This window comes from Oxyura jamaicensis, chromosome 2 (assembly GCF_011077185.1).
Source record: "Oxyura jamaicensis isolate SHBP4307 breed ruddy duck chromosome 2, BPBGC_Ojam_1.0, whole genome shotgun sequence".
Lineage (NCBI taxonomy): Eukaryota > Metazoa > Chordata > Aves > Anseriformes > Anatidae > Oxyura > Oxyura jamaicensis.
Genome location: NC_048894.1, coordinates 42,800,850 through 42,824,636, shown reverse-complemented (window position 1 = coordinate 42,824,636; position 23,787 = coordinate 42,800,850). Strand labels below are relative to the sequence as shown.

At 39.3% G+C, this 23,787-nt stretch overlaps 1 long non-coding RNA gene across 2 annotated transcripts in view; it reads right to left on the bottom strand.

Moving 5' to 3' along the window:
• Positions 1–23,787, bottom strand: part of LOC118161300 — a 59,265-nt gene that overhangs the window by 635 nt on the left and 34,843 nt on the right. The window lies entirely within an intron of this gene.

Genomic DNA, 23,787 nt, shown 5'->3' with positions numbered 1-23,787 from the left:
GTAGTATTAAGGCAGAATTCCCTTCTAGGTATTTCAGTAATGCCCTAGAAAAATCTATAGCCTTGCTGTGTACTCTGAGCACTTAGCAAAAGAAGCCAACTCCCTTCTCCTGCCCTGGAGCTCATCTGTAAGGCTGATCTGAACCAGAAAAGTTGGGCGAATGGAGACTGGCAGAGCCTCCTAGTGGAGACCTTCTGTATGACTCCTCATGGCACAAAACACATCAGCCAAGATGCCCCTTCTTTGGCATATCTACGTCTAGCCTGTACTGTAGGTAGGTTTTTAACTGGCTCTGCTGGCTGAGAATTTTTTCCACACTCTATTCTGTATAAATATGAATGCAAAACACTGAAATACAAGCTTGCCTTTTAGAAGGGCTGAACATCTCAAATGCCAGATTTTCAAAAGCCTCAGTACCCATGCAGGATCCAAAAGGAATCTCTCAGAACTGAATAAAGCAAAATCCACTTCAGCATCCATGAAAGCAAAGGGAATCTTTGAAAGTTTGTAACCTGAGTGGCCCAAAGGAACCTTGAGTGTCTCCAAGCATGTGCCTCTGCACTGGGCTGCTAAGTCCTTCCAGAAATACATCCCCTCATCGCTGCGGCCCCATACCTAGGTATGACAAAGTCACCACTAGATGCGTTTAGCTATTTGTATGATATTGATGAAACTGGTGGATTTTCAGATTGTAAATCTGAAACTGCCATCTGCTCAGTGTTCGCTGTTGACTCTGCTTAGCACACGTCCTTGCTGCCATGGAAGTCAAGAGGAGTTTGTTGTTACAGGTGGCCACAGACACTGTACCTGCAGGAAATGATAAGTTGAGCACCCATAGTGCAAAGCTGAACAAAGTCGCAAAAGCTAGGCTTAAGAACAACAAGATACATGCTGGTCAGTCTTCCTCTGTATTATACTATTGCTGAGAAGATGTATGTGAAATGCATTTAATAACATTCAAGAGTGCTTAAATAAATCCTTCTTTTGCTTTAACTGAGGATCTTCAAACTGAAAACAGAGTCCCTTTTGTGTGAGGAAAAATGCTGTAGACTGCAGATTTGCCTGAACCATTCTGTAACTCAAAGATACAGAGCAAATCCGTGAAAAAAATGCCCCTGAAATTACTATGCTGATTGCCTGCCTACTCCCTCATTTTCTCTTCCTGTAGTTCACCCATATTGTTCAAACTTGCAGTCACAGGACATTTTGTGTTTGCTGCTCAAGAAGCTGCTTTTCCCACAGTGTACTTAGGCAGTACTCACTTTGTGTTTGGTGGGCTGAAAGCTAGACCACGGGAGCTGTGTGCTTCCGGTTTTGGAGGTTTCAGACCTGTCTTCATTTCATAACACATCCTAGAATTACTGGATTCAAATAGACACCCCACTCTATGGCTTCCAAAAGAAAAACTTAATACTAAAAGCTGAGACATCCAACTGCGGAAGACAAAGAGCTCTACTTTTATTTATGGTTAGATTTTTTTCCAAATGTCAGATCATTTGGTCAGAACCATACTCTACTGGTAATTTCTTAATGCTTGAGACAACGTAGGCAAGAAAGAGAGAGAGATGGGGGAACTGGACAGATGATCAGGACTCTAAAATGTTTGTTACATTTCCAGAATTCCTGTTGTGGTAAGACTTTGAAGTCTCACAGCTGCTGCCCTTTTGCTTGTACGATTATTTCTCCAGCTGTGTGGAAATGCTGCAAAACCATTTTTGTGACCTGTCATAGAAAATATTTTGACTCAGCCATCAATGACATAGAAGTTCCTGCTGAATGGTATTGCCAAACTCTAGTGTTAGAGTGGATAAAAGATTATTGTTGATTCTTAGTCACTGTATTTGGAACTGTAATATTTAGGATGCTTTTTCCCAGCAAATTTGCATGCTTCATCCTTCTGAGATTTTTAAAGCTGGTTCCTTCTATCTCCTCTGTGCTTTTAAACATTACTTAAGGAAATGGTTATAAGGGAGTTGAGGGGAGAGTCCTTTCCTTTCAGTGGAGACTGATTTCTGGCCCTGTGTTATGTGCAAGGATAAAAAAAACCCTGTAAATTGGAGAAAGAAAATTGAACAATAGACTTCAGGGTAGCTACCTGAGTACCCAATAAAATGCAAATGAGGAGAGGGAAAAGTAAGCTAGGCTTTGACGTAAGAAATAGCCTGGAAAAGCACTACAGGGAGGTGATTCTGGCTTCTTTATAAAAGTTCCCCTTGGCAGTTCTGTGTTCTTTTGCAAAGTGTCTGTTATCAACCACACCCCAAAATGTAGTTCAGTCATTTCTCAGGCAGGGTGGACTGACTTGGCCACATGGCAAAGTGGGGAGATGCTCAGTGATGGTGAGATGCTGCTGAGCTGCCAAATAAGCCCAGTGGTCTGCAGTACGATGGGGAATAGAGCAAGGGTCATCTCAACTCCCCATGCTGCTGTGGGAAGATACCTGAATTCCTGCCAAATCTGATAAAAAGAGAAAATAGAAACCTAGAAGGAAGCTTGAATATTGTGTCTACAGGCAAGTAGTTGTTTTCTACTGTCTTGTGATAGTGCCCCACGTGATCAGAATGTGAACCTAAAAAAGTTGCTTCTCTTCATAGTCAGTCTGCAGGCCATAAGCTGATGGTTGGAGAGATCAAGAGAGAATCCTGTCTCACTTGCAAGTACAAGAACAACATTATATACCTGGCTAAGTGCACAGCAAGATTCACTGTCTGAACTTAAATCTCAAATTGTTGGCTGTGTCTCAAGGCAGGAAGCTAGGCTGGATGGACACTGACAGGAAATCAGGCAAAACTACTGCTGGTAACAACAGCCCACAAGATTTTACAGCTTTCCTAAACAAGGATATTGAGGAAGAGATACAAAATTTGGCAAAAGAAATGATTTTCTGACAATTGCTTTCCCACCTCATATAAGCACTGTTCAACACTTTTAGAAAAAATATGTTGCCTGATTTCATTTCCCATAAGAAAGGGCTCTCAAGGGTCACTTCTTTTGACTTTTTCCAGTAATATTTGCACATACAAGAAAATCCCAGGATAACACAGTCCAGACTGATAAGACACATTCTACAGTTACATTGGATTCATTTTCTCAGAAAAAAAAAAAAATAAAATCACGTTTTCTGTAATTTGTTTCATAATTTGGCATTTAAGTTCAGCTATTTGGAGAGGGGAGGAGCCAAATTCTTGGATGAATTGTACTGAATTCATAGGGGTTTCTCAATATATTAGTGTGTTCAGAATTAGGCTGTTGCCATGATTTTCGAAGCCCTATATGCTTGAAATAGTGCTATGCTTTTATGCAGTTACTCTATAGGCTCTGTGTAGAGTTAAGATCTAAAATGCTGAAAAAAGGTACCACAATCTGAGCAAATCTGAGCAAAAGGTACCACAATCTAGTTTAATCTTTCAGACTTGTACCCCAAACTCCTGACTGGGTTGCATTTTCATTGGAACTATTGTCAACTTTCATGTGAGAAATATATATATATGTATAAACAAACAAAAACCATAAAACACAAATGGGGTTATCAGGAACTAGGAAGTGGGGTTATCAGGGACTAGGAAGTGAAAATCACACACTGGGAAATGAGGATTTAGTGTTAGAAGTGGGATAAAACTCTGAATACATTTCATTCTGTCAAGCCTCCCATGAAAAAAGACTTAAGTATTTATGATATCTTGACTCTATTTTTTCAATATCCTGGTGGTAAATGTGGTTTATCAAGGGACAAGCGGTGACGTGGCACAGTAGCTTATCTTTCTGTAACCTAGTTATCAGAAGTTTATACTGTGCTAAAATTTGCAAGAGGTACAATGACTGGAACTTCCTAGGAAGTCCGTGTGCGAGAGAAGAGCTGTTTGACAGGCTGGCATGTGCCTGCACACTGTGTATTTCTAACTGAGGGAGGTTTTTTGTTCAGAATATCTAGAACAAACAGACAATCTGGAAGCAACAGGTAAAAACAGTCACTAGGGAAACATGTCCTGGAAAGGAGGTGATATGAAGAGTGAACAACAAAGAGAGAGGGTAAATCTAATTTGGATGTACAAGTACAATCCACCACCAACAAAATACATAAAAATTATACACTTCATTCTATATAACTAGTTTCAAGAACTTTCCAAACGTGCTCCCTTAAAAAATGATAAATCACTAGTTTCTACAGCGATACAGAGCATGCTCTGTTAAAACTTTCCCTAATTCTTCCATGAGATTTCAGAAACACCCCAGTTTCCTTTTGTCGCTTCCACACCAGAGCTAGCATGTTCCCAGACAATGGAATTAAAAGGACATGAGCCTGACAGCCTTTTGGATAAAGAAATAAACCACACAAGAAGGAAATAGGCAAAAAAATGTTTTTCATTCCACTCCCCCAAAATAGGGGCTAAAATTCTCCTAGGACTTCTCTCTCTGAAGTAAGGACAATTGCAGTGTTGTAATTAGACGGAAAGATTGCCACTTGCCTCTAATTTAATTTTGATTTATTATTATTTTTTTATTTGAAAGCTATTATTCACTGGAATGAGCCTGAACAGCTGAGAACCTTTCTTGGTGATGTGGGTTAGGATGTACTATCATTTAAACTGATTAAGTGTGCACATTCCACTTGTCTTTATTTCATTAAAGTGTACCACAGAATACACTGTACACACGGGAAAACACACAGATCACATGTGTAGTTTCAGGAGACTAGCACTTGGTAAGTAGAGACATCAGGCTTGCCTGGCAGTCACCTGGGATTAATTCCCATATTGCACAGTGCACATTGGCTTCATAAACCTCGTAAAACTGGGATTAAGATTTCAACCCTTTATTAAGGTACATGACATATTTTCAGTTTGTTGCTGTTTTAAAAATGAAAGAAAGAGAGCAGGGAAAACTTTTTTTAGGGGAAAATGTGGGGCATCATTTATGTTACAAAAACTTCCTTATCCTAGCCGTATGGTATTTTGCTCAATTCTCTTGTGTCAGGAAACTGCAACCTATCTGAAAATGTTGCACTGTATTTGTATTCCCCTAAATAAAGGCTAACGTGTGCAGTAAAAATGCACCAGAATGCATGACATGTTGCTCTCCAAGAGAGTAAATGTTACTGACGGTGTCATCTAAATTCTTTATGAGATGATGATTTCCAGCTCCATATAAACAGAAGCAAGGAGGTGTTGACTTTTCTAGGTACCTCTGCTACAATCCTGCTCCCAACTCTAGGCCATGTAGCATTAAGAAATGCCTACGTACCATCTTTGGGTTTCCTCTCTTGCTTGTTGTGGACTGCTGAAACTCATAGATACAATCTTGGTAAACATAATGACTCAGAATAAAGTTTTATTAGGCACTGTATTTTTCCTATTTGAATAAAATAAAAAGACAAACTTCTGATATACTCTGCATCACTTTATGCTATTCTTAAGCTTGGTGTGATGAAGCAATAGGGACTAGTCAAATATTAACAATCCTGAGAGCCTTTTCAAATGACAGGACTGCTTTGTGTCTGGCCAGAAATTATACAATAACATTTTCTTAATGAAAAAATACTTAGCCTGATTGACTGCAACATATACGGAGGTCAGACTATTCTTCAGTGAAGTGCACTAAAAAATCTCAAAGTCTCATTTAGCAATGCCCAGCCTGCCTCTCTTAGCCAGGGTCAGTTGCCATGGCATCTGCACAGCTCTTTAAAGAGAACCAAAAGCCAATGTAAGCTACATCTGAGTCAGCTCAGTGCCTGACCTAATAAAAATACCATCGCCTAAAGCTGGGTGCTCCTGATTGCTTTTATATGCAACATAATAGTTCAAGGCAGATGATAACGCTACCGAGACAAGATAGTGCATGCATCACTTATGAGCAATAAAATCATTAATTTAGCCACTCTTCTTGTCTCAGAATTACAAGGTGTCTGTGTGGTAACACCAGGTGTCAGAGAAGCTGCTGAGTAAAGACTAAACAATACAAGACAAAACAATACAAGACACTCAAACAAGCACCTAGTGACCAGAGTAAATGCCCTCCACACCTTTTATGTAGTGGGCAAGTGCTAAAGCTTCAGTTTCATCATTGCTCTGATGTTTCCAAAAATACAGAGGTGGGAAACACAGGTTTACTAGGAAGGAAGGAGGGACTGTGGTGACACTATTAGTGCTGATGTGGCACATATAACTGGCCAAGCAGTGGAGTGATGCCTGTTCAGGAGAAGGCCATGTTCACCCCCAAGGGATGTCTGAGGTCTTTTTCATTAGCTGTTCATTTCTCAGCATGTGGGGGATCTCATTCAGTGCCTAGGGTTATAGATTTTGTAAGGGCTGGAAAAACAGCATGACAGAAGCCAGTATTTTTGTTTCTTAAGCCTCTGATCTCCCCGTCAAGAACATTTTTCTGCTAATAAGAGCAAAAGAGCGTAGTGTTTGAGCATGTAATAGTGATAACCAGAATTCATAAGCACATGGAGAAATTCCTCCTAACTTTTAGGAGCTACTAAAGATTTTGAACTCCACCTTATACTTCCATGCAAAATACTGGGCATCTCCTATTTTCCTATTTCAGTGCAAATACCCTCTTCCTAAAGCAATTACTGTTAAATTTTCTTTGCTGCAGATGAAATAAAAGGGAAGTTTTATCTTATATATATATATATATTCAGCATTACAGGTGTTTTTAAAAATCTACCTGAATTAAAGCCTATTTCTTCAGTCATTCACAACTACTATGAACATAATAAAACATACACGGTTATAAAATGAAAGTGGTAGAGAATGTCCCCAGGGCATTTTCCTGTGCTGCAAAGTCCAGACTGAAAAAAAAAAAAAAAAAAAAAAAAAAAAAAAAAAAAGCAGGGACTGTCTTTTAATTCAGCTCCTGTTACTATTAGGGTATAGAGAGCTAGATATGAGTGACTGCATCATACCAGGAACCTTATTTTGCCCCCCAAGACCTCCAAACAACAGCAAATGTTCTTAGCCTTATATCCAGGGCTCAAGAGGGAAAACGTCTCGGATGCAATCTAACAGGTTTGCAATCTGACATGTTCATAATCCAGGATGAAGACACTCAATGCTATCTGAACCAAGCAGTGCCTATTTGGCCCTGAGCTGCCCAAGCCATCTGCACGCCTGCTAATGGAAAGAGCACACAGGCAGATGCACACAGGTTCCTTTGGAACGTTCTGCCCACTGTAAAAGAAGAAATCCGCCTTTCACATGAAGTCATTTTGCCAGTGTTTTGAATAGTATTTTCCGCATGTTTTTTCTATGAGATCAGCAGTCATGCCCTACTGTTCCACATTATCAGCCTTTTTTTTTTTCCACCCTGTGTTTTACATTAGCAAATCAGCCAGCTCTGAGATCATATTACGCAAGTGGTTTTTTTTTTTTTTTTTTTTTTTCAGTTTCTGTGTTTTTCTAATTAATAGGAAGTGGCTCTCCATTATGGCCTAGAGATGATAAACAGCTTCCTTTCCTCACTTGTGCATAGCTCAGCTACAGGCCCATTGTTCCTTGGGCTGCCCTTTCCCAGTGCTGCCAACCTTAGGGCTGTTGTGCTTTGCAGGGCAAGAACCTCTCTAGTGACAGGACAGCCATGTCATGGATGTGTTTGGCCCTCAGGAGCCAGAGACCCATGCACTGAAGCACTGTTTGCATAATGTAAACATTTACTGCACTTACAGTGAACTTTGACCTGTAGTTTTGTCTCTGTTGGGAAGCAAGGCCCTCCTGTAAGTAGGATTCATCTCACCCAAGATAAAAGATAGTTGTCTGAGGTTTGAACTGGTTACTTCCTATGTAATCAAATCAGAGGATGATTCAACCCATCTTAAGCATATGACTCCTCTGGAGCTGCCTGCTTGCCACTGGCTATAGAGGGAACCAAGGCTGTTACTAAATTAAACGCCTGATTTCCAGATGTCCGAAGTGATATGCTATGAATCCCATCTTACCTGGTTTGTTGCACCAGCTGAAGCCTGAGCTGTGCACACAGATCTCTTCCTTACATCGTGGCCTAAAACATTCAGTGCTACTTCTGTGTTGTATGACTTCCCTTTTCTTCCCTCTCATTACTGGAAGTGATAAACACTTTGTAATGAATCACATTCTTCAGTGAAATAAACGTTTTGGAAAAAAAAATCTATGAGCACCTTCTGATTTTCCTCAAATGCTTATGCTTTTCAAAGTTCAGCAGCTGCATCATTTGCAGGCAGTTGGGTAAGAATATTCAACATCTAAAATTCAAATATTTTGGGTTAGTCTGGTTTGGATACATTGACCTCTCAGTATTTTTCCTATTCTGTGACAGAATAAGTAGTAGAGGCTATGTGCAGTAATTCATTTGACTCTGTGCAGCACTGGATTAAAAGCATAGCAATGGTCTGTTTATGTGACTCAGTTACATGAGCTGAGATGGGATTATTTAAACTGCTGAAACACAATTGCTTGAAATCATCTGGTCTAAAAATTAGGTTTCACAAGCTGAAAATGTGTGTCTGTAGGTGATTGTTAATATGCACTTAAAATTCATAGTTTCTAAGAATGCTCTTAGTGAATTTGTTCAGTAAAATATTCCTGAAAAAAAATTGGAAAGGAAAAGGATATATTGGAAAAACCTGGAAAAACCTGTTCTACTTTTGTCCAGTTAGTTAGAAGCTGAGAATCAACACTGACCTAGTAACAGATTTTACAAAACAATAGGAAATCTTATATCAGTGTAGACTTTAACATCATGCCATTTGTTCTCAAAAAGTGGACAATCATTTGGCTGTATTTGGCATTTAAGATGTTGCGAGGGACTGATTATTTCAAGCCCAGTGATCCTTGTCTGCATGCAGAAGTCTAAAGCTAATTTCAGATTTTGGCTTGGGAAACAAATTCTTGGGTCCTGCACTTATTTTGAAAAAAAAATAATAATGTTGGAATGGCAAAAAATAGGTGGTGTCACAGAACAAAACAGTTACAAAAACTGTTATAATGAGATGGCTTGTTAACAAAGTTCAGGAGACAACAGCCTAAAAGAAAACAGTCACGATCTTCATATGTGTTCTTAGACGCTTCACTGACAGTCCTTTCCTGTGAGTCCTTCAGGCCACAGCACCCTACAAAAGAATTTGCATTTTCTTCTTCCTTCCTATCCCTATCTTCATAGACATTGATTTGCCTTCAAATAGGGAGTTCTAATACACTGCTTCTATTTTCTTTTTTGGTCTTTCCTCTGCTTAAATTTTGCTGTTCTATATTTCTGCCCGGCATGCTCTGGGATTTCCAAGTCTCTGTCCCCTGCCTTGGATCCAAGTACTCAGCCAGCTGCTATTCTCTAACCCCTTTGTTAACCGGTCGCAAAATCCAGAGTGTAGAGCTCTGGGCATATTTCACTTAGTGAGGAGATGGGATGTGTCAGAACTGATACTTAGGTCTCTGCAAGCTGAGTGCCATAAAGTACATGCTGATGTGAGACACCAGACAGAGGAGCTGTTCCATGGAGGTGCACTGGTAAGCTGATTTAGAAGCCCTGCCTAGACACAGCTCCAAACAAACAGGGATATGAAAGCTGGCTCCAACTCAGCAGCCTGATGACCATTCAGCTAGGCTTAGAAAACACTTGGTTCTAAAGCTTTTAATGATTTGTATTTTCTACAGGAAAAATGACCATTGAATTGTTATCATGCACCCTGCACTCAGCAGAAGAAAAGATGTGGTGAATTCTTTGCAGTCTGAACAGTTGGTTTAGTACTGAATCCTTGCTGCTAATTTGGTAGTGCTACTGATAAACACCCACAAATTTTAGAAGCGACTATTCATAGAGGATGACAGGCATTAGAGTTCTTGGAACAAAAAACCCCACACTGATTGCTCAGCACATTCTTCTCAGTTTTCCTTGTCAGGTTCTCTGGAGGAAGCGTGTTGTAACCACACTTACAGAAATTCCACGTTGGTTGCAAGACCTTTGCCCACTCTAGAGAAAGCTATGCCAGCGCTGGAGTAAAATTACATCCATAACTGTAAGGGAATTAGAACATTCAAGAACACTCCTCTTTCAAAAAATATCTGTAAGAATGTCAGTCAAAGGTTTGGAACACCAAATTCCAGAATTTCTATGTCAGTTTCCAAAGCTCCACTTCCAAGGCCTTTCTGAGATCTGAGAGATCACGTGTTTAAAGATTTTCCTTTAAAAACTATGCCAAAAATTCATCCTCCCCAGCATGAGCACTTACTAGCTAAAATAATTTTCTTCAAAACTAATAGTTTTCAGGAAAGACTAGAAGTGAAAGGTGGGTTGTTTGCAAACATATGTCTGGTCTAAATTATTAAGGAACCCAAAATTCCTCATTCCCTTGAACAGAAGGTTTCATCAGCTTGATGACCGGTCAGATGCAGTAGGTCCAACCTCTGGTTGAGGAACTCAGAGATTTACAGGATTAATAGATTAATTTTGAGGGGTTTAGGTCTCTAGCCTTTATTTGGCCTACTTTGGTAATGACTAGAAAGCATTATCATCACTGCATGTTATTGCATTCACACCATTCACACTGATGTCTGTGGTGGGTTTATGCGACATGAATGGAAGTAAATTTTATTTATGGAAAATAGCGATGGCCTTACTCCATTATCTGGAGAATGCAGACTGTTCCAACACAAAGAAAACAAGTCAGATATGAAGTATGAACGTAGGTCAGAGCAGAAAACCCCAGGCGTCAGGAGTATGCATGATCTGCGGCTAGACAACATTATATTCTCTAGGTTTGTCAATCTAGCAACCTTCGTGAGCATAGGAAAAGTCAAAATAAAAAGGAAAAGGGGGCTAGGAAATTTTCCGCCCTTACTATTGTAAACCATGCACAACACCTGGAAATGCTTAGGATTCCAATAATGACTCAATGTATAGCTTTTTTTTTTTTTTTTTTTTTTTTTTCTCCCAGCAGTACTACTACTACTATTCTTCACTCTATTGTTAAATTGAGTGATGTAGCCTGGCAAATACTATAAACATTTCTGGAGATATTTGCTCAAATTTGATTTCACCCAGGCTGAAAATGTTTTTATTTACTTTTTTGGGGTGACTAGACACAGAGCCAGCATCAGAGGGAATGTCATGTGAAATGACTGACACCTAAGTTATGTCTACAAAGCGAGAGAAAAGGAGTCTTGGTTAATTTAGCTATAATGCCCTAGCAATTCTCAAGTATCTATGTATTGCAAAGAAAAGTTGTTTTGTAGATTAAACACCAAAACTGGGGCTTAAATATTTTACTCCCCTGGATCTATTGCACATTTTCTTTGCTACTCTGGAAATACTTATTCTTCAAAATGGGTATTAAACACAGTAATAGAAAGCAATTTATACTACTTGAAAAAATATATACTTAATTGGAAAAAAAAAAAAAAAGTACCGTAAAATTTCCCCCACAAAATTTGTATTCAAGTATCTTATCTGGGCTGGACTCCCCTGAAGTGAAGACTCATGCTTGTTTTTGGACAGTTGGACCTTCTTCTAAAACCTGCTCAAACATGCTTTTGCTGCAGTGCTCATAATGGCGGCGTTTAACTAGAGCAGGACTGCTCAGATCTACGATATCATCTTGTACTGTGTAGCTGTGTCCTCATGCTCTCCTGTTCTTCCACCCCTTACAGTGTGACAAGGAGATCTCTGACACTTGGACTGCCCATGCTTATGTTGTGTTTGTGCCGTGCCTAGTTCCATAGTGTCCCCCTCCTTATGTGCATGCCTAGGCTTTCTGGCTTACCTAACATACAGTAATAAAAACAAACGCCTCCTTCTACTTCTGCATAAAAGGCAAAGAAAAGTCATAGAAATAGTCACCTATAAAATGATCTAGAGAGGAGAGCTTTAAAGTTAGTTTTGAAGATGGGCAGAGGAGCAACTCCCTAGAGAAGTCTAGCTCCTAGAGAAGATCCTGCCTCTAGCTCAGGACAAGGTGAATTTTGGGTTGGAAAAAAAAGAGGTTCAGTGAAATAGGAAGGCTGGCAGTTACGAAGGGATGTTCCTTTCTCTTCCGCACATTTTTTAGCCAGGCCAGTTGGATTTGGTAGCAGCCTGGTCTGGCAACAAGAAAACTCTATGCCAGAAAATTTCAATAGAAACATGGAGATTACTACAAAATGAAGATAACCAACCAACCAACCAATAACAACAACAAAACTCATATTGCTTGTCTTCCTGCTGTATTTACTTCACAATACTGTAATTTACAACTTACAGAGTGGTGCATGTTTCTGCAGCTATGCCAACCTTCAGAAGTTGTAAGTGGAAGAGCTTTAGGTATTGGTAGCTCACTACATAGCAGGTGGAGAAAGGTGAGTAAGGAGGTGAGGAGGCAGTATGAGGTTGAGTCACATACAGCTCAAGTGACATGAAATGGCACTGTGGATGCTTACACAGCCACAAAAATTCTGAAATGACTGGAGTAGTTCACATCTGAAACTTTTGTGTTAGCCTGTTTACACACCCAGGAAAATGCAAGCACATTGGTGTGACCCATGACTTTTTCTTTATAACCAGGAGCTAGAATTGAATTTTAGATGAAAACCCTTATTTTGGTAACCAGTTTTGTGCCGTAGAGCAATCTCCTAGACTTGTGCCAAGTCTGCATAATCATAGGTCACCTGCAGCTGAGTACTCATTTAACAACCAAACATGCTGAGACCATGTCTTTGAACAGGGCTTTATTTCAGCATAGCATTACAGTTTAGATTTTAAAACAGCATATCCCTCAGTCAGTGTTTCTCATAGCCTTTGATCTCTGTTTACTGTTCCACATACCTGTTTCTATTTTCAGTCAGAGAGTGTTTGTAAATGTCTAAGAGTACACAGATCTAAGACACTGTTTCTGCGTGGATAATGCAAAGGGCAGTTTTAGGTCTAGAACACATAGTGAGCAGTGCACAAGCTGCCAGAAGGATTATAAAACTAGTCATGTGTTTTGCAAATCTAAAGGACAGGTTTCAATTAAGCAAAGCCAGGTTCAGCTGTAAGAAAAATCAGTTCCAGGTAGACAAGAATTCTCTGATCCCTCTCCTGCCTCACCCACCCTTCCCATGTTGTTCTTCCGGCCAGCTGTGAGATGAACATTTGTTCTGAACTTGCAGAAGTCCTTGCAACATGATGGATGATGGTCTGTGGTAAGGATTACTAAGGTAAAGAGTTTCTATAAAGCCGCAAGACTAGTTCAGTGCAAGAGGCACATCAGAGGCTGGCCCACCATCAAGAAGATAACCTACCCAGTTGGTTTTCTGGAGCTCACTTGCATTAAACAGGCAGGAAGATGTTGTGTATTTTACTATTGTATAGGCCCTGACCCTGTGCCAAAATAAGCTCCTGAAATGGATGCACAGTGCAGCATCTAAAACATTGCACTGTCCCAACTGTGGTAAAAGGAAAACACTTTTTTTCCTGTTGCTATGTACTTTGGCAGATATCCCATCCAAAGAATTGTGCTCAAAGTACTCTGGAAACACCTGCCAGGAGACTACTTGGGAATGTTGTTTAAACAAGTGTACCTGCCAACTTTCCAACACTGTTGACTCTGCAGTACCAAAAACGCGTCCTATTTTAAAACAGACTTGATGGATAACAGGAATTGGGCTGTAAGGATGAAGCACAGAATGTGCTTAAAAAATTTGCTTGTAATTTTTGAAGCTGCTCAGAGTAAGTATCTGTTTAATGCACAGACATTTCAATATGTAGCAGAGCACGTGGCTGGACTCAGGACAGGAACACATACGTAATAATGGTATGTGTTGGTGTTGTGTGAGGAAAGGAAGGATATGTTTTTCCTATAGTAATTTACCCTAAAAAGGCTTCCAAATTATTTCATGCTGATATTTTTAAGTGTGCATGTGTGTACACACTCACGCTTTTTATTTATATATATATTTTTATTATTTTTATTTTTTTTAAACCAAGACATGAAAATTTGCAGGGGAAAGCTTCAACATACGGTGTTTGTTCTCAGGAGAGATCATGCAGAAACAGAAGTAAAGGCAGTAGTCATCTGCCAAATTTATCCATTTAAGAAAAAAGATAGAGAAGAAAGATAGGGAAAAATGTCCTTTTTACATGCACAAACATAACATGCACATATACACCAGCAGGGACAGAGTTAGAAGGAAATAATGCAAATGTAGTCTGCTTCATTAATGTCACTCAACACCTAGCATATACCAGATCTTCTGGTGGGAAAACTGAATTTCCTGCCATCCCCACCATGCGCAAACTTATTCAATCCCCCTATTCACTGTGTTTATTTCCAGCCATGGGTAACTCGGTGTCCATTTACTTAAATCTTATCTAGTCCCTCTGAGTATTGCTGAGCCCTGTTCATGCCTCTGTTCTTGGCCCACTCCTAGCATGTCTCTGTGCTGGAGAACAAAGTTGTGAGGTTCTCCCCACCCCATCCACTAGTTCTAGAAATAGCCTCACTCCACATATGTAATGTCTCCAGGAAACTTGAGCAAACACAGAAAATGGCTCTCTAAAGGATCCTCTCAGGCACAGGAAGGAGGTTTAGCCTCTCTGAATCAATCACTCATGCTGTACAAGTCCAGTCATGCAGTTAACTCCAAGAAAGGCTGCATTAGACTTCTGCTGACCCATGGATGTGCCAAAATGCTCAGATCCGAAGTTGCAGTGAACTCCCATGCACATGCAGCCATTTAGTGAACATCCGTCAACATGGCAAGATCTCTCAACATGTTCTAGTTTCTTACTAAACGTTTCACATTGACCCACAGTAGTGTGGAAAGCATGCACCACTTGTGATACAATATTGTGTTAATTTTAACTCTGCTCTAACCAGCAAAAATCTAGAAGTTGCCTGAAATGCTCTTCATGTCCAGATAAAAAGAAACTGTCTGCTGCATCAGCACAAATATATAACTCCATTCTGAAATATTTACAGCATTGTTGCGCTGCTTTCTTTCCAGCTGAAGCCAAAGGAGTTTTGCTCATAGACTACTGACTCTGTAGATATATCTATATCCAGCTTCTCTGGAATGTCAATGGAAAGACTCTTGTTGACTTCAGAGGGAGCTGGATCAAACTCAAAGTCGTAATTCATGAAACAAAAGGCTTGCAAGACTTAGATGCAGCTATTCCTGCACTAATCAAATACCATTTCGGGTAACCTTTATTGCTACTTTTTCCACAGTGCAGGCACGTACCTCAGATCAAGGAGTCTCAACTGCTACTTGAAGATAATTTAGAAAACGTTAACAAGTATTAGACATCTTTTCTTCATGTAAGGTGCAATGGCCCTGCATCTTTATCCTTGTTGTTGCACACGCACAGATATTGCTAATGACTAGAGCAGGCCACGTAGTATATAACCAGCTCCATGAACAACAGTGAAATACAGAGCTTGGCTTGAGGATGTTTGGCATCTCCTTTCACAAACATCCATCTTCCATTTGCAGCATAGTACCAAGGAGATGGTTTATATCCACAAGAAAGCAGCAGACCCATGAAAATGTAAAAAGCTCACACATCCTTAATCAACCATTAAAATACATAGAATTGTGACAGGGACAAAAAAAGCTACAATAGCCATACACATGCAGTCTGGTACCATTTTTATTCTCTGTAGTGGGATTGGTCTAGCTTTAAATCTGGTTTCCCTTTCCTAATGTGGCATATGTGATTCCCTTCAGTGCCATTATGATCTTGACCTGATTATCTTGCTAAATCTCTCCCCGTGGTGTTTTTTGTTTGTTTGTTTGCTTGCTTGCTTGCTTGGTTTTCTACTGAACACCACAGCCATTTGCTCTGTTTTCTGGCTTCTACTTCAGCAGATTTTATTTTCTTCTTTTGTACAATACAAAGACTAAAAACACAATTGTGTTTCCTACAAATATTTTTAGGAGGAATAGTGAACTAAGTAAGGTATTTATTTTTAAAAGCCTCTGCGGTATTTTAAAATATTTAGTTTAGTGCACAGAAAATATACGCGTTACTTTGATATTCCTGCAAGGTTCAGATCTCTGACTTCATGGGAGGAAATTTTGGTTTAGTTATTAACAGCCCTTTTATCCATTGTCTAATTCGTGTTTCCTGTATTTTTAAGTACAACAGATTGAAGAACTAAACCGATTAAAATCAGAAAAATGTTATTTTAAAAAGTTAAACACAATTTCTGAGGTGAACTGTCCTATACACAATGTTCATAAGCATGTGATTTTTGCAGCACTCTGACACCGAAATGCTTTCTAAGGCATTGTGCTCAGACACTCTGAAAGATGCTTGAGATACTTGTCTTCAGATTTGTCTTCTGTGTGTATGAAACCATTTAGGCAGCATAACAGATACTAAATTACTTCAGCAAGTATGACTGAGAGGTCAAGGGTGTATTCAGGGCTGTTTGTGATGAAGATGAGAAACTCAGAATGCATACTGTGCCTATCAAGAACTCAAATAGCTATTGTGTTTTTCTTTAAATTTTGCACAGAAAGTTCTTTTATCTATGTCTGAACCTACAGCGTGGCAGTCATATGCAAAACCTTTCCTTTAAAAATGGAGTCTTTCGCTTTTTTCCCTGAAGAGGAACAATATTTTGCAACTACTCATTGAAGGCATTTGTAAATCTTTCTTGGTAATTTGGTAAATAAGACTTTGATCTCTTGCATAACAAACAGCACATTGAATTTTCTGAATAGGGTCTTGAAGAAAGAGTAGCTTGGGAAATGACCACAGATCTGACCAAAACCCTCTGTAACCTTATCGGAGGTTTGGTGAGACCAGTGTAAGGATTATGAAAGGTTCCCTCACTTTATTTCTGGGGTGACACTCCTGCTCCATCACAAATGCTTTTATTTCTTTACCCTCTTCTCTCTCTTGCTACCCTTTTGTGGTTGAGATTGAGCTACTGAAGATTTGGTCACTTAATTCAAGCAGCAACTGGACCTTACTGCTCCTTTGAGAACTGAATATATTTCATTTTAGCCATAAACCCTAAGTCGGAAACGCTCGCTCATCTTGGTAACTTAAAAGACCCTAATATTAGGAAAAATAGATTCAGCCAGGAATTACAGAGCAAGTTGCTGGAACTTCACCAAAAAATAATGTCTGTGCTGGGCAACTGTCGCAGGCAGAGACTGTCCCTAGGGGTAAATGGGTCAGGGCAGGGTGGCTGCCAGCCTAGTGAAAGCTCGTTCTGTGACAATTAGCTCAGCATAGAGAGCAGGAAAGAATACAGAGTGGGGTGAGGAAGCGTGACATGCTACTGATGCACGGGCTTTTCTAATCCTGAAACAGACAAACAAAAAAATGTTGAGGTTGCTCTAATGTATGCTTCTGGTTTGTGTCTAATGTGTACCCTATATCATTTGAGAAATCTTTGTAGGACAGGAAAAATCTGTGCTGGACTTCAAATTTCAGCAGCAAAGAATTAAAATGAGTGAGTGTAAGAACCAGTTACTTTGGTCTTGTGCCTTCTGAGGACTTCTGCATATTAGACACAATTTTGGCTGGGCAACTTGAGCCAATTCCAGGCCCTTCAGTAGTAAGGAAGATAAAGAGGAGTGGGAACGACCTGTGAGTGTTTTTCACTAAATAATTAAAAATAATAATAATGAAAAAATGGGTTGTACTGGTACATAGAAATGCAGCAATAAACAGTAGGGGACCATACATGCACAGCAAAAGTAGCTGTCTCCTTCCACACTACTGCAGACCTCGTGTTGTTCTACTGGGGTCAAAAAGTAAAGGAGCAAAACATCAGCCCCCAAACCGAGCAGGCACCTAAAAACCATTCTGAACCTAGAGCAATATCTTCAGCCAGACAAGTCACATGATAAGAGCACATAAGTAAAGCAACAACTTCTCAGCCTCCACATAAACTGTGCCCCTTCCTATCGCCTGCCTCAGCTACTGGTTGTGTTTGTGGCAGGGTGGCTGTGGCATCTCCAAATGGCAGTAGGAGAGAGGAAAAGAGGGAGAGAGAGGAAGGGAGGTACAGCCATGTGGAGAACCAGCCACAGATGCTTTGTGGGTCCATGATTCCCCAGACGGTATCCAGATGAGGCACCCATGCCTGTACTCCTGCTCTGATTGCAGAGTGTAGCCAGGTGACATTTTGGCAATTATTAACATGTTTGGTGGCGTTGAGGAGCCTTCCTGAAGTACCTATTCTGTTCTTCTATTTAAAAGCAGTAATCAGGTTCCTTTCAAGCAACTAACTCCAACAGCATCAGCAATCGCTTTTTCATTTATGGCCACTAACCCACTTTCTTAAAGTACATTTCATTTAGCAACCTGCTGTTTTGTAATGGTTTCTGTTCTATTCCAATACAGGTGCAGATGCAAAATTTAACAGTTTTAGTTATTTACAGATTTTACATCTTTATTGCTTCCTGTGCGTGCTGTACTCTGACAGACAACATTATCAGTTTGCTGGGCATAAAATACCAGTCTTAAACCAATTCTCCTTTTTTTTTTTTTTTTTTTTTAAATGAAGATACTAATGAATGTGCAAAATGTCTCAGGTTAATTGGTTCTTCTCAGAGGGACTGGAATGGGAAAAGGAAATGACAAAGGAAAGAGGTATAAAAATAAACCATTCTTGTGCTCTAAAAATTCTGATCTCCTGGCTTTTTCAGAAGGTGAATTAAAGGAAAAACCTCACAGCTTGTGTATGTGCATTTAAGCATTTTAGATGCATATGAATAGAAATATTTATGCTTTAAAATACCGACATCTTTTTTAAACAGCATTTTCTAATTGCAGCTGATATATGCTTCATGTGTTTCTTGGCGGCTTCATTTGGAAAAGACACAAGGACCTCAAAAAGTATAGTATTTCACTAGGAAAAAAAAATAAGAAAGAAAAAAAGGCAGCATAGACTGCTGTATATATTGAGGAGCCTGCCAAAACTATGGGAAATCAGAGCAGGAGATAGGCTAGCCTCCCTCCCCCTAAGCTCCACCTCTATGAACTGAAACCAGGAACATTTGCTGCCTGGGACAGGACTACTTTATTGAAGAAAGTCATATGTGACTAGGTAAAAAAGAACAGTATGTGCTTGGGCTAAGCCAATAGCCCAAAGTCGTTTTCCATAAACAAGGCTCTGCTACAGAGACATAACTCTGTTTAATCCTGTCTGGATGACTTCATTTGCTAAGCACTCCAGAGCTTGCCATAGCCCCTGTGATTCACCCAGCTCCATTCACTCTGCAAAGTGGCTCTCCCTTTGACTCTGAAGCAGCAAAAATATAATTTATCAAAGCATTAGCAATACTTGTCCGACTGGATCACAAATACCCTAAAAGGTATCTCTCTCTTCCAGGAAATGTCTTTCCAAACCATTATATTTCATTGATTTTTTTTATTCCTTTTCCCTTTGTTTTAAAACAACACCAAACACTTCCAACATGTCTTTACAGTTATTTAATGATTCTAGCTACTGGATGGCTGGTGGTGGAGACTTTAATTCTGAATATAAAATCTAAGTTTGGATTTCTTGCCAATATTATATTTTAGGTACCTATTATATAACTTCTTCATGTAAAATATATTTTTTAATAAACTTTTATGCATTTTATTTCTTTACCCCTTTTCTGCACCCCCTTACAATATAAAATCTTTTTTCTCTCTGTAGAAGAAATATTTAAACACTTTTGGAATGAATGTAATGTTTGCAAATGGAGCTTTGTTGGCAGAACTACAGACCAAAAGCCTTTTTCTGTACCAAATGCTGGGTTCTGGCAGCACTGCAGCAAGTTTTCCCAATACTGTTCCTCAAGCTGTCTTGGAGGCATGGCAGCTAGGGCACAATGGGAAGTTGCAGTGCAGCATTTTGAGGATGCAGCCAGGAAGCAGTGGCTTCTCCATACTACCTCCCAAGGTAGTTCTTAGCTTATCCACTACACATCAAGTAGCTTACTTCAACAGTAAAGCAGAATAAGCTGTATTTTAAGTGCCTTTATGACTTACGCCCTAACTCTCTGTAAGCTAGCTCTAACGTGAAGACTCAGCTGAGAGGACAGAGGTGGCTCCAGGATAGCTCATATTTTGGCTTCGAAGGTGAGGTTTTCAAAGCTGCCACCAAATGCTAGCCACCTTGTGCGTTTCTCAGGCTGAACTTCTTTCCACTGTGTCCTTGAGCTACAAAAGCAGTCTAGGGACTAACAATCCCAAGATCCTAAGCTAAAGGATTCCAGCTTGCAGTGTGGGAAATGCCTTGGTTTTATTTCATCACTAAGGGCACTTCAGTGCACTGAAAAGATTGTTTTTAAAATACAAACTGGATGCACTGATTTAAAACTGTGGATTTGTTTTTGTAGTATTCTTACTGAACAAAGGACCTTGGCTATATGATTAACAATAGGAACCAGGCAAGTCATTAGAGGTATTCAAGAATGGGCTCTAGAAGGAATCAGAGGGCAGTGACTATTAATGTAAAAATCAATCTGAACTGGGATATCACTGATATGAAACTGCAAAATCATCAAAGCCTGAATTTGTCATATCCCTGATGTACAGCAGAGTGCCCCAGAGCTGGAACAGAATAAAATAATTCAGAAATACCCAACATGGTCCTCCACCAAACACTGTTTTGGATGGCTTGGCTCTGCTTTACTAATGTGAATTCATCACATTTACAGTTTACACCACGTTTTCTGTTAGTTTTAGTCTATTTTCAGTTTCTTTTAGTAGATCAGGAAACCAACACAAATACTATGCCTTAAATCTGGATCAATCTGTGATCTCAATCAAATAGGAGATACTACAACCTAGGCTGAAACTGCAATTTCTTTACACTCAAGATTTGACCACAAATTTCTGGAACTGAAAATCATTTTCCAATTAGAATTTTGTCAAAATTATGCATTAACCTTAACAGTTTAGGTTTGGACATTTTTTATGACCAAAATCAAAAGAAAAAAAAAAAAAAAAAGGGGGTAGAAGATTCCAAACAACCCTTCCAGAGCTGACTGTGTGGATTTGGGGGCCAAGTTTCTTGGGAAGGTATGAGGATGGAGAGCAAATGCAGGGATTGACTATTTGAAAATGTAGAACAGAAACTAGGTTGAACCTGTAAGGTGCTTTGCAAAATACAAAGATATAATCAGCCTGCGCTAAGGAAGTCTTACAACATAACATGCATTCATGTTAGGCATATGGGGCAGGGGGAAGAGGGCAGTTTTCTTACAAGGTACAAATATTCTGTAGCTGACTCAAACTTTTGCTGTTTCTTCTGTTGGCTTTGTATTGAAATGGCTTTCAGGATGGTTTTAAGTTCTTTATGATCCCAACTATTGTAAGCTTTATTGTTTTTTGTTTGTTTGTTTATTGCTGCTCAGTTAAGCTGATCCCAGACTCTGGGACAGTGTCTCTTGCAGAGAGATCAGTATCTCATTTCTGCATTGCCTCCATTTGTAGACTTGGCTTTTATTCCATTTGCAAATCTCACTGAGACTGACTGTAAATCATTCCCATCGGGGCTGTTTTTCTCATTTTCTTCTTTTGTTTCTAGGGTATTTTACTGGCTGCCTTCCTCTAAGGAACAATTCCTGCAGCCAGGCCAAACAGCTTCTTCAAAAGTGACTTATTTAAATGCCTCTAAAAATTGAAAGGAAAATGACAAAATATTCAAACATGAAATTGTCTTATTCAACATAGAAAGGAGGAAAGGGAGTAAGAGCTGGAGGTGCTTTAGGAACTAATGCAGCACCACCACAGGGTCCTGCTCAGTCTCACAGAATACAAGCCCGGCTGTCCTTGTACAGACTGCCATGCAAGGGAGCACTTATACTCAGTTGCTCTCCCTTGGTGATACAATACTTCTCATATTTTACAAAGCAGATATCCGTACCTTCAGATAGCATATATGGTCTAAGTCAATAAATCACTGTGCCCTCTCACACACAAAAGTTACCTGTATATACATATACATCTGCATAGATGTGATGCATATTTCTTTTGATGACAACTATCTTAAGTGGCTTAAAAATGCTACAGCTTGAAAAGAAAAATATGTTACACACTACAATGTGAATTATATACTAAATCTATGTGTTACATGAGGATTCAGAATAGTTCCCAACCCATAGTATCACAGGCTGAACATGCAGGAAGATGGCTTTTAACCAGGTTCTGCAGGTAAAAGCAAACAAGCAAGCAAACAAAACAACGACAACAACAAGTTTGTCTTTTCCGTGCCTCAAAAAATTAAATCTGTTAAAAAAAGTAGTAACAGATGGGAAAATAAAGAAGCAGATTTATGAAGCTAATAAAAAAGTTACAATTCCTGGTTAATCCTGCATTTCTAATCCTAAAATGTTACCAAAAATACAATCAAACCAACATCACAAAATGGATATTAGAAAGAGAGGAAAGAGAATTTGTTGTTATTCAGATGAAATATTCAGATATAAAGTGCATGAGTCAAGCCCACTCCTCACTAGATACTGAGACAGAGACTCTCTAGCCACGACAAACTGCTCTTCAGAACAACTTAAATGAAGTTACTAGGCTGGACCTTGAATGATTCACAAGAAAACAAACTCGTGAACCTTCAACTTGTGGACCTTGAATGATTCACAAGAAAAAGCTTTAGTAGTTTATTTCCCAATCAATATTGTCTTAAACATGTTTTCCAAAATCCAAATTGTAAGAACTTGGCCTATTTAATAGATAAGTTTTTTTCTCCCATCCAGCTTTTCTTGCTGCTTCAATATGAAAAAGAAAGCAAAAGTCACTTTTTGGCCCAATGTTATGTGTTCAGGACAAATAAGACCTGCATAGGAAATAAATAAGATAAAGACCTGCATCTTGGTTAAAATTTCCTTGTCACTGGGGTTGTCTCTCTGGGACTCTTGTGAGTCTACCACAAATCAGCCTAGTTAAAAGATCACACTATTCATCTTGCTCCTGGCTGCTGCCATGACATTTTGATCTTAAAAAGAGCAATGTCAGCTCATCTCAGCTGGGTTTGCTTGGTAATTTCTTTTTTCCTTTTTGGTTTGTTTGTCTCTCACTTTCCCAGTGTCTTGCTGATGGAAACTCTTGTACTTTTCCCCCTAATATTTCTTGTAAATCTCTTTTATAATGACATTTGATGTTGCAAAATAAATGAGAAAAGGATATACTGTAAATACCACATTTATGTTAAAATTACGTGCCTGGGAAGAATTAAGAGCATTTCATATGAAAGTGAAACTGTCCCAGTCCCACAGCTGGAATGAACACTGATGAGAAACAGAGCTGTTAGCAACTGCTGGGATAGGACAAGGTACAGTCCCCCGATTTTTTTACTAGATAACTAGAATGGACAGTGCTTTCAGTCAGAGACCCCCATCTTTCCATCTCCAGTTTGCTTCCTTCATCTATATCTAATCTCTGTTGCCCACAGCATAGGGCTTTTATCAAAAGGGTTGAGTAGAGACAGGGTGGGGATCCTGTTATGGCAGGGTGTGGTTTTTATGTAGTTGAAAAGACTCATCCCTCCATTGTATTTACAGGAAAAGAAAATCAATCTCTGGAGCATGTCCTCATCCTAACCCAGTTACTGCACACAAAGATAAGAATGAAATCCAAACTCCTCTCCTCCCCTAAGCTTCATCTAATTTCTGTAAACTTCTAGGTCTGCCATATATCATAACATGGTGATATTACATGTAGTTTGGGAAGAGAATCCTCAAGAAACCAAAATCTTTGATCTAGATTTACACAGGATTTTATGAAGTATTACAACAGATGTTTAAACAGGCATCTTGAGATGGGAAATAATAGAAATCTATTTTGCTCCTAGGCACTACTGTAGGCCAATAAGTTTTTAAAAAAAGAAAT